Genomic DNA, 13921 nt, shown 5'->3' with positions numbered 1-13921 from the left:
CGAAAAAAAAAAAAAAAAAAAAAAAAGTCTGATTTTTACACTCGCTGGAGACCAGGAGGCTGCAGGCAGAGTGGGCAGCCAGGAATGAATGTAACTGAACAAGGGTAGTACGTACAGTGGGCAAACTGTCAGCAAATAATCACCACATCAGGAGAAAGCAGAAGACACACTGAAAGAGTTCAAATGGCTGTATTGCTTAATAATGCCAAGTTATGAGCAAACGGGCCTCTCATCATGAACTATGATTCTTCTCCTCCTTTTTGGTTAAAAGGAATATTTTGTAATATTTAAACTAACCGCAAATGTTGTTCATCAGAAGATTTAATTTTCATGTTCATCAGTCCTGCACTTCATACTGAATCATAGGTTCATGTAAGCAATGACGGACAAATCCACAGTTTTTGTTAGGTTCAAAAGAGTGTCAGGCCTTGATTCACTCAAAGCTCCCATAATGCTAAGGCAATCTATCAGAACAACTTTGAGCGATTATTTCCAAAGAGAAAGTGCCTTGGTACTAAGGGATTAAGCATTAACATTTTTTAACATTTTGATAATCCACCAAAAAAAAAAAAAAAAAGAAAAAAGTACATTTGAGCTTTATCAGCTCCCCCTGTCTCACTGTTAAGGATGCTCAAACAAGCCATCATCCTTCCTGCCATGTGTATTCATTAATTAGTTAACTTAGTCATCATGCATTTGGGTGGAAGCCGGGGCCCTGGTAGGAGTTTTGGGCCCCATGAATTCTATGTAATTCTATGCAAAATTCTATACAGTGAGCCTCTTTCCTCATCTGAGTTGCCATACCACACCCCGTCACTATATTAAAATATCAATGGGTTTACATGCATTTGAAAAGTTAGCATGTTAGCCCCACCAAGTCAGTTGCTTCAGAGTCAGGCTAACAGACCTAGATAACACAACTGGGTATCAGTTTACTGAAGCATGTAAATGCTTCAATCAGCCAACAACTGGCTTAGGTGTTCTGCCATGTTCTGAAGGTTAGAGCAGTTCCCCTCACTAGCTATCTATTCTTTTATTGCTGCTTTGTTGCTATGCTGTTGTGTGATGCAAAAGGTCAACCAGAGGGGTTGCCCTGCAAGCTCAGCTGGTAAAGTGTCTACTGCATACTGAGGCTGAGCCCTTACTGCAGCGGCGTGGGTTCGAATCCTGCCTGGAGCCTTTGCTGCCTGTCATCCACTCTCTCTCCCCTGCCTTTCGTCTCCCTACTGTCACTACCAAATAAAGCAGAAACACCAAAAAAGAAATGGATAGTAAGTGCTGGATAGTGACTGGATGCTCCGAATGCTAACTGACAGCCTCCTTCACCCAGCTAACATTCTTAAAATAACTGCATGTCCATTAGTTAGGCTTGTCACACCATGTTGGACATTTTGTCTTACCGGCTGAACAAAAAACTAGTGAATCTTTTTCAGACACTAGTAGCACTTTTGTCCACCTTGTTCCAGCAGAAGCCTAACTTGTGACAATGGATGCTGCACTAACAAAACCACAGTCCCAGCTGGTGAGCATTTCAACACCCTAACACTGAAAGTCTTACTAGTTAACAAGTGACATGCAAAAGGTCTGACATGTTCACTAGGGAAGCACATACTCATTGCACTAGTTCACTAGTGACCTGCAACTTTCTTCACTAGTTCACTAGAGAAAGACAAAATCTTAGTTAACTTAATTAGTTAACTAGTTAGTCGCACTACATGCTAATTAGTGGGAAAAAGGTGTGCACTGAAGCTTGCTCTTTCCAGTTCAAAATAAACACCACCAACCAATCAGGTTGGTGGTCTGTGCTCCCTGCTTTATTTGCATGCTGTGCATTAGTTAACATATTGGCCACAGCAGTTGCAACTAAGGAGCCAGGGGCTGTCAACTAGTGTTAACTAGTTAACTAGTGAAGTTAAAAACATGTCAAAGGTACAGTTCAAACATGTTCAAATGTGCAAAAGAACATAACTTAGCACCAAGGGAGCACCAGTGTCAATCCACTTTTTTTTTTTTTTTTTTTGTGCTGATATTCCCAGCTCTGAAAATAGCCAGATAATACCAGCCTTTACCTTTTCCCTCCTTGTTAACACTATATAATAACCATCATTAATAAATGGCAAATTGATTGTTAATTAAACTTTAGTTAAGATATTTAAACAATGAACAAACAATGAAACGATAATTAATGATGCTTACTAATTATGAGTAATGCTATACACAAAATAACCATGAAATGTTAAAACATAGACTGAGACACGACATTTGGTTCTGCTAAAATGCTCACACCATAACACACACCACCGACAAGCACAGTATCACACAAATCCAGCAGCAGTGAGGTTACAGACAGAGGCACAAAGTAACTAAGTACATTCACCCAAACACTAACACGAACTGCTGGCACTCCACTTGAGTATTTATGTTTTGTGCCACTTTGTGCCAAAATATGGCACTTTTTACTGCATTACATTTATCTGATGATAACAAATTATAATATTACTAATAATTAGTAAACATTAGTTATCATTTGTTTGTTAACAGTAAACTAACCTAAGTAAAATAAACCTAAGTTTGATCAACTATGAATACCATTCATTAATTATGGTAATTATAAGGGTTACCAATTTAATTTGTTGTGTTCATTATATCAAAACTCTGCTCACCTTCTGCCTGTTAACTGTCATTGTCTGTAAAGATGTTTGTCTGTCTTTACTTATATATTATGTTACATATTTATTATGTGAAGAATCATTGGGTCACATGTTTGCTATATCAAAACTCTGCTCACCTTCTGCCTGTTAACTGTCATTGTGTCATTGTCTGTAAAGATGTTTGTCTGTCTTTACTTATATATTATGTTACATATTTATTATGTGAAGAATCATTGGGTCACATGTTTGCTGATCTGAATATAAACAAGTAGCAACTTTACTGCCTGCAGAAAAGACTTGCTGCACTGTATGACTGTTCTACATCACAATGAACAGCACAGTCTGATGTGAGGGTTATGCACTGTTTCTTTGTTTTTTTTGAGTTCTCTGTGTATGGCCTTGTTCAGACTCCATTTTTTTCGTCATATCCAGATTGATTTTAGAAAGTCTGGACAGCCAAAAACCACATGGAATGCGATTTTTGCAAATTGGATCCTAACCACGTTCAGAGGTGGTTTGCAATTAGTGTTGCAAAATTCCCGGTATTTTCAAAGTCGGAAAATTTCCATGGGAATTTTTGGAAATTAACGGGAATAAATGGGAATAAACGGGAATTTTCGGGAATTTATATTCACTGCATTCACCTGGTCATACACATATGCATGCAAACATGTTACATTATAATGAATTTCCAGGGAATTTTGGGCAATTTTCATAACTGGCAATAAGTCTTTTACATCACTGTGGAGGAATTTTGGCCCACTCCTCTTTACAGAAATGTTTTAATTCAGCCAAATTGGAGGGTTTCCAAGCATGAAAGGCCTGTTTAAGGTCATGCCACAGCATCTCAATTGGATTTAATTCTGGACTTTGACTAGGTCACTCCAAAACCTTCATTTTGTTTATTTTTTAAGCCGTTCAGAGGTGGACTTGCTGGTGCATTTTAACCCAAGTGCGCTAGAGTTTGAGGTCATGAACTGATGGCCGGACATTGTCCTTCAGGATTTTCTGGTAGAGAGCAGAATTCATGGTTCCATCAATTATGGCAAGGGGGCAATGGGGCAATTAGTTTTTCACACAGGGCCAGGTAGGTTTTGATAGCCTTTTTCCCTTAATAAATGAAATCATCATCTAAAAACTGTATTTTATATTTACTCGGGTTATCTTTGTCTAATATCAGAATTTGTTTGATGATCTGAAACATTAAAGTGTGACAAATATGCAAAAAAATAAGAAATCAGGAACGGGGCAAATACTTTTTCACAGCACTGTATGTCCCCCTCAGCAACTAAAAAAAGTGGTGATATTGATGCTGACATTCATTTTATTGATTATTGTTTATTTTTTCCCCATTCACCTTAAGTTAACAACAACAAAAATGAAAATTTCCAAATTTCCCAAGCTTAAATTTCCATGGAAACTTTTTAAACACCTCATTCAAATGGATAACAAGAAAAAAAAAAACACGAAAATTCCCAAAATTCCCGAGCTGAATATTCCTGGGAATTTTCTGAAAAATTGGAAAAAGAGTGAAAGCAAAAATCTCCTGAAAATTTCCAATATTCCAGAGTGAAAATTCCCACGGGAATCTTCGGAAACTTTCCGGGAAATTTACCGGAAACTTTCCACCCCTTTGCAACACCATTTGCAATGCGTTTTCAATCAGCTTTCTGCAGATGCATCTCAGTCTGGATGCGAGATGCTGACATTGGTTTTCAAGCTGTCTTTCGGGTCATTCACAACGCGACACACAACAACAACGTCAAATCCAGAGTGACGGAAGTACATCAGAGCGGCTCAGCGGCTGAGGAAAATCCATGAGAACAGTCCGTGGACAGATGCTGAAATAAATTGTCTGCTGGCGCTTTGTGGAGAGGCTTCTGGACATTTCTCCTGCTTCCACGTCGGAAGGCTGTGTCATCAGTGTGCGCAGTTACTGACACCTACATCGTTACCGCAGCAACCCGTGCAGATCCGATCTGATCGCTAGCAGATAATAGTGTTGACAGTCTGTCTTATAGATCTGATTTGAGGAAAAAAAAAAAAAAAAAAACACAATGTGCCTGCAGTCTGAACAAGACCTAGCAGTGTGGCTATAGCAATTAAGCAAGTGGCTGCAGCTGTGATGGGTGTGCCCCCCATATAGAGTCTGCAAGTTTTGTGCTGTGTCAGCAAACTGAAGAGGGCATGTAAAGTCAAAACGTCTGTGTTTTCTCTTCCCCTGCTGATTAAAAAGAAAAAATGACAAATTAAGTGGAGCCTTTGGCTGTGTGTGTGTGTGTGTGTGTGTGAACCTTTTCTTTGTCTGCTGTCTGACTTTCATTGGTTGAAGCACTGTGAACTGCAAGGAGTCAGCAGAGTGCGGTGGATTTTTCCTCTTACATATCCAATGTGTACCTATCCAACAAAAGAAAGAAAAAGCTAAACTTTTGCTCTTCACCGGTGGAACTTTCACTGTTGCATGTTAGGGCCAGAGGGCCACTTGAAAACTAGTGAGACACAATGTCCAACATGCTGTGACAAAGGAGTAAACTGAGGTCTAATATCGAGGATATGGAAGAAATGCTCCCAGGCTGCCTGTCACACAGGCGTCCCTTACACAACAGCATTGCTACTACTTTACTTTCACTCTCCAGTTCAGAGCTGGCTGAACCACTGCAGGTTTACAAGGATGGGGCCCCACTGGATGGCTGATAAAATGCAAGCTGAATAATGTGGCTGCTGGTATTGTACCTCATCAACCAGGACACAGTTCTCATCACTGAGACATCATAAAACCCCACCCAGCATGTGCAGGCACACAGTCCCGCTAAGGAGGTCAGGGAGGATTGGCTGGCCTCTCCAGGGAGGTTCAGTCTCTGATCACCGTCTGCTACAGAGGCCATTTCTGCCCCAAGCTGCCATTGACTTTTCAGGACAAATGGAGATGCAATTTGCCACGCGAAATGGCTTCCTTTCACTTGACTGCCAGCATCTCCTCTTGTTTTATCTTCCTTCATTGCGAGTGGCCAGCCGATTGCAGGTTGCCAAAGCCGGCGTCCACTGACAAAGACAGAAACAACCAAAGACAAATGGGCTGAAACCAAAGCAAGCAGGCTGGAATGTAGCTGTCTGCCTGCTTGTTGCTGGTCAATAGATGGAGATGGAGATAAAGGCGTGTGACCTAGCAGAAGGCTGCAGCAGTGCTGATGCTCAGTGAAGGAAAAAAAAAAAAAACGACCCTATTTGTGTGGCCATCTCATCACTCCTAACTTATTACTGTTAAAAATCCCACTGTGGTGGCCGTCAATATTGTTGAATGGCTGCTGTGTAAGCTGTTGGTGCTTGTTATTATAACTCCTCCAGTACATGAATGGATCAAGTCCACTGTGGCGTAGTACACAATTAACAGCCCTGAGCAAACTGCTGTGACCTTAGAGCTACAACCTGCAGCCTTCCTCCTTGTGGCAGCTTGTCGGCCATGCAACAAATGACTTTTCAAATTTCCAATGTCAGAATAAAATCATGAGAGTTTTTCTGTCATCTCAATCTTTTGTGTAAAACTCAGTCAACGTTCCAATTAAGTCAAACATGTTTAATATTATCCGAAGTCTTTAGCCTTGGCTCATGCAAATAGTCAAGTTCAATGAGGTGAATGTTGTCAGCAACCCGTAGGAGCGCTCTCTCCAGCAGTAAACACAAAGCAGGAAACATAGAGACAGTGAGCCTGGTGGGGACTGTGGGAAGGCTGTGGAACGTGAAGCAGGCTCGCTTCTGTTTGGCTGGTTTTTCAGAGCAAACCACTGCACACACAAGGGCAGCCACGGCCAGGAGCTGCTTCTGTTTCCTCCATTGTTCAACAGTGTGCTCTTCTTGTAAATTTCCACCAGGAGCAGGATGGGAAATAATCTCAAAAGGAATCCAGTTGTCGTCTTGCAAACGGTAACCCTACATAGTGAACAAACGTCCTCGCTCGACGACCACGGCAGCAGATTTAAACCACCAACACGCACATCTGACACCTTCAGGGAACCAGAAGGGAAGACTGAATATAAAATGTGCTTTATCAAACTTACATTTACATTTTTTACTGAACTTTTTATAGCATAGGCTAGTTGTTTTAGGAATTGTGCATGACTGATATTTTTTAAATTAACATTTTTAAAAAAACTCCTGTCCCCCCCACTTGACAGTCACTGTTCTATTGTTTGATATAGCTTAGATGTACTATTAGCCTCATCCTCCTCTCCCTCAGCTGGTCAGGATTCCACCCTCACACTTGTCACTCATCTTCACTGCAAAAACTCAAAATCTTACCAAAATAAGACATGATCACCTCAGAAGTAACATGTTTTCAGACAATTGTCTCTTGTTTCAAGTGAAAATTTGCTTGAAACAAGTGAAAATTTGCTTGTTTCATTGGCAAAATTTGTTTCTTGTTTCTAGCTAATTTTCACTTATTTCAAGTGAATTTTCGCTTTTTCCACTGGCAAATTTTGCCAATGAAACAAGCAAATTTTCACTTGTTTCAAGTGAAAATTCACTTGAAACAAGTGAAAAAACAATTTACTTCTGAGGTGATCATGTCTTATTTTAAATGTAATGAGATATTTTGACTAGAAATAAGACATTTTTGACTTGAAATAAGACAAATAATCTTGGTAAGATTTTGCGTTTTTGCAGTGTTGATGATTTAACTTGAGGCAGGTCACCCACAGGGTTTAGGAGTAACAGGTTATGTTCCAGCGGTATGGAATTAAATTACAAAATAACTGTAAATGCAATCCATTACAGCTACTAATGAAAAATGTTGAAGATAAAAAACAGCCTCTAATTAAAATGTTGGTGATAACAGGGGTTATGTAGAACAGGTCTTCGTCTATGTCTATTCTGTTGCAGTGCCGGAACAGTTAATCGAGAGAATCGAGGGGATTCCTGGTGGGCATTCTAGTCAGAAATCAGTGTCTAATAAGTGTATTAATTAACCATCAGGCGCACATATGCCTCTTGAGCCGAGCGGTGATTTCTCAGCTGACAGCCTGACAGAAGGGAACACACACCTTGAGGAGACAGCCCCTTCCTGATTTGGTCAGATTGAGATTGGTCAACCCAAGACGTGCAGACTGGTTTTGAGTCAGCATACAGAGCGGGCTCATGTGAACAACACTGAGAGTGAAAAGAGGAAGGGGAAGTTGAGCAAGTGCAGATTAAAAAAGGAAAGTACTGGATACAGCTTCTCAAAGGAAGCACAATATTTGTTTAGGATGTTATAGGACTGACTGGTGCATAAGTATAAATAGTGTGACAGAGACATGAACCCAGCCCGTCCCGTCCCTGTGGGCGGGACAGGCAGAGTTGTCTCAAAGCCATTATAACCGCCACACCAACTGCAAAAAGACCAGAGAGTCAAGGGGATGGTCACAGCTATTTTTAGCCAACAGCTTTTCCTCGCTTGCCTGAAAATTGGACATGACTGGATGTGTGTGTAGGTATTATTTACCTTACTATACGGACACTAACTGCCAAGCACGCAGTTTCTATCTTCTGCTGATTTTTGTAAACAGGCCATGTAATCAGTATTGGTCACTTTTTCCAGGATGAAAAAAAAAAAAAAGAATGTTTCTTGACAAAAACTATGATGCAATATAAAAACATTTTTGTCAAGAATTTAAAACAAAATGAAGTTGCCAGAATTAGATAAGTGACAGCAGGGCTCCTGAGCTCAGTGTGGAAGCCACCCCATCATTAGTTTGCAAGGGCCACAAAGGTTCATCCCACAGGATGATACAGATCGGACAGAAGACATGTCTAGCCAATATTTACTGAATGTTGCCTGAATGTATGCATGTAATGTGTCTTTACCACAGCCCCCACTTGGGACGAAGAAGAGAACTGACATATGGACAAACTTGACTTTTGATTTGAAGTAGAGCATAAAAACAAAAGCTAATTTACGCAGAGAATACAAGAAACTGTCATGAGGGACGTAGCACAATATATGTCACAGTCACTAACAAATAGAGGAATATACAGAGAAAATATGAAAACTGATTCAATATAATTAGTAGGGCTGTAGTCTGTTAGTCGACTGGTCGATTTATTGGACGATACGTTCTTGGTCGACCGAAATCTGATTGGTCGATTATTTGCCGTGTTAATTTTATCAGGAGTAAAGCACTAAGTGCTAATGGGGGTGTTTTCAGAACACCCTGTTTCACAGGTAACAGTCTGTCTTCAGAACACCCCCCTTGTTTTCACAATTTTGGATTAGCCCAACCCACTGGCAGAGACAGACAGGTGGGCCTGTATGTTCTGAAATGAAGAAAAAATTAGGCCTGGCTTTCCGAATATTTGCTTAATTAAGAACGTTTAATGAACATTTAGGCCTCTACCATGTCAAAGACGTCGTCAGTGTGGCAGCATTTCACCAAAATAGATGGAAAAAAAAAGTCGAATGCAAACTTTGCAAACAACAGTTTGCGTATCACAGCTCAACGACCAACATGGCATATCACCTAAAAACGGTAAGCTAACATGTCTGTGTTAAGTTGCTCCGTCACTTTTGAGTATAAACATATCAGAATTGGCATATTTCAAAGTTTTAGTCTAATAATCGTTTTATAACTGTAGGTGCACACACCCGCGACGACGGCAGCTTGACATAGCACTATTTTCAGAAATCGTAGGCTATGATATTGCGTAGGTGCACGTGATGCAACGCTGTCAGAGCCGACCGACTCCAGTGTGTCATTCAGTGCAAAATAATTAGGTCAAAAACGATTTAATATACTGCAAATACTAGTTGTTTATGTTTATTTATAATTCATTTAGGCGGACAAGGCTACCAGGTAGGCTACTGCACAGTTAATTAATCTAAAAATAGCAACTTTTTTTTTTTTTTTTTTTTTTTGTATTCCCGCCGCCCCCGAATAGTCGACTTTTGGTCAAAATTTCAGGACTTTAGATTTTCTTTGGTTGACTACAGCCCTAATAATTAGAACTAAAACTTTGCACAGGCAGCTGATCTTGTGAACGTTGTCACCGTGCTAACAAAGCTGGCAGTATGCTTGCTCACTTTCACCATAAAGCCTGCTGCTGTTTGTTCAGCTTGGTCACTCTCATACTACAAAAACTGTTCATGTGTCTGACTGGATGAGTTAGCTAATTGATCCAACCACCTGCTACCTATTTTTGTGAACACACAGCACTACAGCAGCCCAGACTCTGTGATGTGAAGTGAACTATGGAAATGAAATCAGAGCAGGACTGTGCCAGGCTGCAGCTCTACACCAGCAGCGGCACACTGTTTACTGGCCCTCACAGCATTTTGAAAGGGACGACAAAAACTTTCGCCAGAGTACTACAAGATCGCCGGCAAGTAATGCTGTGGCTAGCTTCTTGTTTTCCTCTGCGCCCCTCCATCACTCACATCTCAAGAACCTTTCAGGCACCTGCCAGCCACCTTTGTTCCTGAGGACCAGCACAGAGAGTTTAGACTGCCTAAGAAAAGAGTTCTACCTTTGATTTTTTTTTTTCCAGGCTGTAAAAAAACTAAGCCTACACATCATCAAACTAAAACTTTATTAATATAACAAATTGAATGGATTAAGGCAGTTATTTTTCAGAGTGTTAGCTGGGGGGAAGTCCAGCTCAATGGCAGGAGGCTAACAGTTAGCATGTGGAGCTTCCAGCCAGTATCCAGCACTCAGTAACAATGAGAGGAAGAGAGCACCACTACTGTCCTACACAACAGCTAGCTCGGAGAGAAATAATATCACATTTTTCAAAATGGTCAACCTGCCCCTTTAAGCTCTCTAGGACAAGGGTTGATAATCACTTCTGCAAAGCCAAACCCTTAGGTTTGAATATCAGTATTCTCAATCCAATAACAACCTTCCATCAATTTCTGCATTTTATTCCACATAATATAATGAAGGCTTGTGAGTACTGGGATCCTATTAATATAAGCTGTAAATCTGAGCTCAGAGAATGCCCTGCACATAATAACACATGCCATCTAGATGTCATGCTCTTTCTCAAACACAGACTCAAGAAGGGAGTAGCTTAGATATGCAAACTACGCACGCTTTGTTCACGATGCTGCTGAAACCCACCCTGGTAGGGAAATACTGTACAGTATTTAGGTGGTCTAGCAGTGCAGGGTAAGTCTGTTCAGGTAGATATGCATATGCTTGCTTACCTGCTTTGCATCCTCATCAGTCAGAAATCTAAATATCTCAATAAAAATATCAAAATTCCAGGTGGTCTTACCAAAAGAGACGTCAAGATATGGGATTTTGGGAGAGTGGTAGATCTGAGGGCACTCTTTGTATCCATTGGGCTTCATACCTCCATCAGCTCAGATCTGTCCAGGCGGCTGTTGTCCCAAAATTTGTATCCCCCAAAAATCTGCCTGTGCAGTTCTGTCCCCAGTTACTCCTCCAATTGTGTTGTTTTTGCACTGCGCAAGGAAATCATTTGGGGGGGCGGGGCTCTGTGCAGCCTTGCACAAGTTCCTTATAGAATGTTTTGCAAGAGCATAGGTTTTATTTCAGCATGATTTCTTGCAATTCTGCTCTCTCACTTCATCATCGATACTGAAACAAAAAATGATGCATTTACACAAGAAAAGTCTGCAGGTGGATGAGAAACTGGGGAGAATTTTAACAAAATACAGTAACATGTAGGGTCAGGAAATATGGACAAAATCAAAAAATCATGATATCTTGGATCAAATACCTTAATATCAATATTGTGATGACATTGTATGGATGGTTGCTTTTGCTTCAACAAAATATTTATGCTATGAGATTGAGAGGCAAATAACACAACAGCTACAACAATCCATTAAGTTCAGACAATCACATCACTTTACTGTAGAGCAGCCTTTAACACCAGGAGGAAACAACACTTATATCTTGTTTGCAGTATTTCAATATGCTGTATCTAGTCTTCTATCACAATATTGATTTAATCTAAATATAATGTCCAGCCCTAATGAATGTTTTTAAAAGGACCATAACTGATTTTGAATGTCTGGCCCAATTATTACAATTTACCCACATTTTCAAATGTGATTTTTTGTTTTGTTTTGTTTTTGTGTTTTTTTTTGTTTTTTTTGTTTTGCAAAAGCCACCTTATAAAGTTCCAAATCTTCAGCTAACAAAGTCCTCAACATCAATAAACCACAGAACTGATAACTGGCTGTGTGAAGCAAACATTTTCCCAGGCACTATTTCCATTTTCCAGTGGAGGGGCCATTTCACTCCACCCATTTTCAAGTCATCAAAACACAACAGCGCTGCTGCTTCTAAGAAAACTAATGTGAATAACGTTATTACAGTGATGGAGTATTGGTGTGAAGAAAGTTTGAAATCTCTTAAAGTTCAAGTTCATATCGTAGTGGAATGAATGGAAATCAATTACTGACAAACAGGAGGAAAAACAATACCCTAGTTCAAAAATACAACTGTAGGCTTTGGAAGAAGATTAGCAGACATGCAAAGTATATACATTGTGTAGATATTATGCTAAACATGCACAAATCACTGGTATGAAGGGCAAACATGAATCAACCCTGAGATGGCAGGTGAATGCAGCTGGTGGGACAGGGAGGCAGCAGGGGAATCGGACAACCACTGAATTAGGAGAAGGGCTTCCCATTTTTCAAGCAGAGGGCCGTTGAGTCCAGAAATTGTGTTTGTGAAAACGCAAAGCAAGAACTAGTTTGGCGCACAAATTAATGGGGAGGGATGAGGCGCAGCAATGTGCTTCTCTTAATACTAAGCCAAGTCGTCCCTTTCTATCTTTTCCACACCTATGAGCTTGATTCTCCCATCAGGAGCCTGGTCCCGGTGGAGGGAGGCGCTGCAGCCCCAACACCGTGACGCTGTCACTTGTTACAGAAACTAACAGAGCAGGTCTGTAAACAACAAGCAGGCCACACAAACAGGAGCTGGAGGCTGCATCAGGCATCAGGCATCACACTGAGGATGAGAGAGAGAGAGGCTCCCTAATTAAAGCCAAGCTGAACAGGCCTATCATAGCTCAGCCGTGCAGCTTTTTTTGGATACCAGTTGATGCGCAACACAAGTCCCTGACATGAGCGCCCGGAGCGAGCCAGCCCTGATATTAGAATAAAGAAAACAACACAAAAGCCAGAAAAAAGGCGAGTCTGTTCAGTGGTTAGTGCTGAGGCTGAGCACCTGCCAACAACAGGGCCTCTATGGGCAGCTTCCTTCTTGTCAACAAAGTGGGCGGTCGGTGCAGCCCCGGCACAAAGACTCATACATCAGCCAGTGTTGCGTTTTATCTCATCCCGGTTAATCCCGGAATGGCATTTCCCATTAATAAAAAAAAAAAAGAAAAAGAAAAAAGCAAAAAGCAAACCGTCGTTCTGCTTTCCCTGGCCACTCCTCAAACACAGTCAAGAATCGGCAACACTGTCTTGTCCCTCAGCAATAACACATAAAATACCCAGCGAGTCAACGTGGTGGAAACGGCGGTTGTGTCCGAGAGCCGTGCGCCGGCAGCGGGCGGCACATCGGGCCGAGCAGGCGGCTTTTCTCACCTGGTTCAGCGGGGATGTTGCGGCAGACTGGACACCCGCTCCGCCGCTCCCACACCGTCCTCCATCTTCCCTGTAGCGGCTGTGTGTGCTCGGCAGCCTCCCAGCCCCTCCTTCCACCGCCACCGTCACATCACAGGACACACAATACAACAAATAGCAAGACCCTGGCCACTTGTTTGGCCACTCAAGGTTTCTATTGGACTCAGCCCCGATTTTATTCCTGTCACGGGAGGAAAAAACGCAGAGAGCAGTATTCAGAGCAGCTTTAGTGCAGGGGGTAAGTCAAATGAGCAGCTTTTTGCGTTAATAACGCATACATAGAGCCGTTTTTATTTCAAATAAAAAAATTCTGTGGCTGTCTTCATGGAAGTTGAAAAATGTGGATTACCAGTTACCAAACAGACTTTGACCCGAGCTGTTTTATTTTAGAGTAGGAGTGTGTTGAGCACAGGGATATGGGAAGTTTATATGGGGTCGGGGAGGGGAGGGGAGGATTAACATGTTACTCTGCTTGCCTTTATTTTGTTTTCTGACGCATTGTGCGTTCACTTAAGAAAAAAAATCTGCCCTGTTTTTTCTGAATTAATGAGAAAATTATCTCAAAAGTCTGAGCTTTCATTCTAAAAAAAAAAAAAAAAAAAAATGTATTTCCAGAATTAATGAGATACTTTTCTCAATTCTGTGAAAACGTCTCATGAAGTTTTTCTGAATTAATAAGATA

At 41.1% G+C, this 13921-nt stretch overlaps 1 protein-coding gene across 1 annotated transcript in view; it reads right to left on the bottom strand.

Moving 5' to 3' along the window:
- The window catches only part of apba1a (amyloid beta (A4) precursor protein-binding, family A, member 1a), an 86716-nt gene extending 73420 nt beyond the window's left edge, over window positions 1–13296 (bottom strand). Inside the window, exon 1 of the mRNA XM_030059177.1 lies at window positions 13201–13296. The gene's annotated coding sequence lies outside the window, so the exon portion shown is untranslated. The remainder of the gene's footprint in view (window positions 1–13200) is intronic.
- Window positions 13297–13921: the final 625 nt, after the last annotated feature.

Source organism: Myripristis murdjan, chromosome 9, assembly GCF_902150065.1.
Source record: "Myripristis murdjan chromosome 9, fMyrMur1.1, whole genome shotgun sequence".
NCBI classification, from domain to species: domain Eukaryota; kingdom Metazoa; phylum Chordata; class Actinopteri; order Holocentriformes; family Holocentridae; genus Myripristis; species Myripristis murdjan.
The sequence above is the reverse complement of the archived record's forward strand: the minus strand, read 5'-3'. Positions and strand labels throughout refer to the sequence as shown.